Genomic DNA, 4971 nt, shown 5'->3' with positions numbered 1-4971 from the left:
TAGTGGTTGTCTTACATTGATGGTTATTTCTCTTCTAATTGTTGCACCATATTGAAGTGTGTGCTTGATATTTTTCTCATTGATTTAAATTGTTGTCACTATATTGAAGTGCATGCTTAGATATTTTTCTCATTGATTTAATTCGAGCAATATGAATGCATGTAAAATTTATCAAAGAGATCTATAATGATATATTTATTAAAAAGGTAGTTTATATAAGAAAAAAAGTAGTGCAACATATCTTTAAGAATGAGATGCCTAGAAATAAGAGTAGAAAAAAGATGAAAGAGACTTGAAAACAAATTGAGTGGATAAGAAAAGTGGAAAGTAGACATAAAACTATACAAAACTAGTTGTATATTGTGCATATTAAATATTAGATAATTCCTAAAAATGTAGTACATTATTTTGAAAGGTATTTAAAAAATAGTGAATATGGTTGGAAAATATTAGAAAATCAATGATCTTAACCAAGTAAGAAGAAGCATTGAGTGAAAACATACAATTGAATGATTTATATTAGAAATTGACTGGATGACAAAAATAAAAGGTATATATAATAAAGATATACAAAAATAATTATACACTTTGCATTTTCAATATTAGATTATTCCTTAAAAAAATTAACTTGTACATTAATTTAAGAAGTATTAATAAAATAGTGAATATGATTGAAAAATATTAGAAAATTAATGATTTTAACCAAATAACAAGAAGTATTAAGTGAAAACATGGAATTAAATTATTAAAATTAGGAATGTTAATTTGATGAAAATCTATCTAATGATCCACAATATTATATAAAACAAATTTCAATAAATAATTATCAATTTAATATATTTTTAAAATTGATATATGAACAACAAAATTCAAATTATATAAATGTCAATGATGTTCAATATATTTACATTTACATTAAAATATAATAATTTCTTAGAAAATTCAAATCACTCTAGATCAGTATGAATTACAAATATACGCTTCTTCTGTACATTTCGCTCTTTAAAATACAGTTCTTCCCTTGCCACTCTTTACGCCGTTTGAAATATTGTCTTTTTCAGGATAGAAAACAATTAGTACGAGCAAGAAAAAATAGTTAATATTTGAGTAATATAATTGAGGCTTTATGGAGTACCTCTAGAACCTGACAATTTTTTCTTTTCAACAAATACGCGACGCCCAGAGATGACAACAGGAGATGCCTGTTTAGAAAATATAAATAAATTTATTTTAATGTAAAGATAAAACTAAATATTCAATAACATCAAAAAAATTCAATATAATTTGTACCTTTATAGCAGTCTCTACAGAATTTGATGATTGGAACTCAACAAAACCATAGAAAAAGCTTTTTTCCTGCATTAGAACATTTGAACATTACAACAGAAAAAGAAAAAGAAACCATATATAGAGATTTGTATTCAAAACATACCTTGTTTGTTTTAATTTGAATTCCACCACGCTTTATAGAACCATACTTTTTAAACTCTTCTTCAACCAAGCCAGTTGTAATAGTCCATGGCAAGTTTCTAATATAAATTGAATTCTCATTGACTGTATGTCATATGAGATAGGAATGTTAGAGAAAAATGAGGAACCCAAAAGAAAAACTAGTTAAACAAAGATGAAGTAAATATTATGCCGACCTGGGCCTTGTCTAGATCTCATGACAGTAGATTTAGTGTCCGCAGATTGTAAAGTTGTTTGTACTTTCACCACAACATTTGGCTTCTGAATAGGATGTCGGTTCTCTTTCAAAAGCTTAACATTATGAAAACAAACATAATATAACTAGATTAGAAATAGATTAAACATCTCTCAAGTAAACTAACATTATTCAATCAAGGGAACCTCAATAAAAACTAACCAAAGTACTACTCTACAAATGTAGACTATATGCATGAACCTTGACTTGCTCAATTGGTACAAAAATATGTTAACTTACAATTGATAGGTAACTCATTTTTAGGTTTTCTTCTGGCTGTGAATTAGTTTTCTCAATAGCCTTCAGCTGTTTATCACTCTTAGCGTTATCAATAGATTGCTTAACCGTTTTAATACTCTTTTCTATTTCCAATTCAGATTTCTCTGATTTTGATCCATTTGATTCTTCTTCATGAACATCCTCTCCTTGTAATTCATCTTCATGAATTACATCCTCTGCTAGCATAGAGAAAGCATTGGTTAAAGAGGACTCCACATATATAAAATTATTGGAAGACAAAACAAGAGAGAAGAGACAATTCTACCTTGATGCAAAGGCTCATCACAAGCACCATTGACAAACATAGTTTTTTCTTGTGAAAATTTATCCTCTCCCAAATACTGAAATGCATCATTTAGAACAAAAAATCCTCTCTCCTGTGGTGCTAAAAAGAAACATTGGACAAACTCCCTTGCCACATTTTTGGGCCCTAATATGACCCCATTCACCTGGATTATGTACGTTCTATCGTAGGCTTCCTGTGAATCCACACTTTTTATTTTGACCTCATTTCTCTCATTGTGCATACTCATTATTGTATTTCTTATACCCTGTTGCAAGCAGTCATCCATTAACATATTAAGAAGGCTTCTACATTTTAAAATTAACATCTATCAACCCAAAATCAAGAATAGCATCATATGCTTAAAATTGAAGAAATATGAACTGTTATAGGGGCGATATTCTACAAGAATTTTTGACATACTTGTAGAGTTTTTACATTGAACATGAGACCATTGGGTCCAGGGCGGGTGATAGTGCTGCAATCTTTGTAGAACAAATATAACTCATCTGGACGATTTTTTAGAGCACTGAAATATTGACTCACAAAGTCATTTGCAACCTACCCAAAAAAAAATTTATATAAGTAATTCAGTGTTATTTCAATTAATGAAATAAAATAAGCGCAACCCAAATTCTAATCCAAATCCACTATACCAGAGACGCAGGAAAATCTCCTTGTAATATCTGGGACCCCATCGTTATCAGTTTTATGTCACTTTGAAGTTCAGAAAGAAGGGAAAAATGATTTAAAAAGAAGGAATATACAGAGAATTAATTTTAAGTATAGATTATCTCTTTTCGGTGAATGTGAATACTTCCCAAAATGTTTTTAATCCAAACTAATTTGGGTGAGTGAATTGAAGTTTCGAAACGACCCAAGTATTTTGTTCGCAAACGAAGACTGATTTGCTTTCCTTCCATACTTTTCCAAAATAAATATATTTTTTATAAGGCGGCAAAGGCGTGTCTTTTCATTGGCAGAATGGAAACTATCAAAAGGCGTGTGGATTCCTTGGCCATTTGAAAGGTGGCCGACGCGGGACAAATGAAAATGACAAAACTTTAAATTTCATATTTATTTTATGTTAATTATTGTTAGTTGGACAGCTATTATTTCTGACCCGGAAATAGCAGCACTATTTATGGGTAGCTTGGACAGCTGTTCGTCCTTATCTATGAATAGCGGTTGTATTTATGGGTGGTTTGGACAGCTGTTTGTCCACTTGCCAAAAATTAGTAAATGGTTATTATTTACTAATTTTAGTGATTCCTTTTGGACACTTTGCAACCAATTCTATTATTGGCTGTCGAATTGTCTTAATCTCAGCCGTTGGTTAGATTTAATCTCGGTCGTTGGTTTACCAACAGGAGTAGTATAGAAAGGGGTCATTGGGTCATTTGGAGAAGAAGCTTTGCAGTGTTAGCGAAGAAGCGTTTTGGAGAAGCAGTTTGCAGTATTAGCAAACAGTCTTGCAGTGTTAGCAAGGGCGCAGTGTTAGCGCAGGGATAGCAGTGAGAAATACCAACGGGAGAAATTAGGAGGTTGTCGGAGTTCTGCCAGTGAGAGGCAAGGAATTTTGTATCTCTTGATTTGCTGAAGTTTAATATAATTTCTCATCTGTAGAACTGGTTTTCCCTTAGGGGTTTTTCCAGGGACAATTTGTCCGAAAATATTGTGTTCATTGTGTTGCGCATTTCTTTCCGTATTTTATAAGTGAAGTTGCAGCTGTGTTATTTTTCGATATTAGCTGAGAATTTGTTTTCAGCAGTTTAATAATCATTTGTGATAGGAGATTAATAATCAGTGACTGCAATAGTTTGATTTTTCACATTTTATCCATACCTGCGTAATTGAAAAATAAAAGAATGAAATATAATATGTAGAAATAATCACAATTTTCAAACTAACTGTGTTATTATCTGAATGAGTATAATATAATTGCAATTTATATATTTTTTAGGGTAAAAATTAAATAATTTAAATTGGTTTGAATTTTCTAGGAGGAACGAGTCGGTAAGAAAAATCTACTATCCCCAAAACATCATGGAGACGGATTTACCTCTCTAAGCAAAACAACTTTGAGAAATACCATAAAGACCTTCAAGTATGAAAGCTTGTAGAAGGACCCAACCACATCCATCCAAATTCCTATTATGACCCCTCCAAAATATATTATATTTCTATATTATAATTTTTCTATCAAGTATAATTTAAGAAACCATTACACAATAGAGTTTGAGTGCATGAACACCATGGTGACAACAAAATATACCTCTGACTAGAAGAATAGTTTACATGGTATATCACATATACAAAAAAATTTCAAGTCCAACAAGAACTAATCTAGTGTAGACAATTAACAAAAACATAAAGCTAGTAACAATGGTGTTCCTCTCTACCAATGTTGTCCAACCATGGTTCTCCTCTACCCATTTCGGTTCCTATTAATCAGACTAAAATTCTTATATGGTTTCATTGGTCTTGCTACTCTAGATTGTTGGGGTCTTACAACACAAGGTATGATAGCAAGCAAAGCAACTAAAACATGAATTGCACTTACATATCTTTCTCTCTCCATCAACTCGTTCAAGCATTTTTTGAGATTTCTCACTGCCTTCTCAAAGATGTCTTTTTAGTTGTGTAACCATAGGCTACCTCCTTCCTAAGCATCATAGTTTCTCCATCATTCAATAGGCCTAGG

The 4971-nt window shown here is 31.3% G+C and overlaps 1 long non-coding RNA gene across 1 annotated transcript; it reads right to left on the bottom strand.

Annotated features, from left to right (window-relative positions):
* Positions 1-1151: 1151 nt before the first annotated feature.
* On the bottom strand, positions 1152-1467 carry LOC149547688 (uncharacterized). The gene is made up of 3 exons (XR_016354417.1): positions 1433-1467; positions 1291-1356; positions 1152-1202 (listed from the first exon to the last, which is right to left on the bottom strand). It is a non-coding gene; the product is annotated as an uncharacterized LOC149547688 (long non-coding RNA).
* Positions 1468-4971: the final 3504 nt, after the last annotated feature.

Source organism: Cupressus sempervirens, chromosome 7, assembly GCF_028749045.1.
Source record: "Cupressus sempervirens isolate cs-2001-9-10 chromosome 7, ASM2874904v1, whole genome shotgun sequence".
NCBI lineage: Eukaryota > Viridiplantae > Streptophyta > Pinopsida > Cupressales > Cupressaceae > Cupressus > Cupressus sempervirens.
Note: the sequence above shows the minus strand (reverse complement) of the source record. Positions and strands in the feature narration are given on the sequence as shown.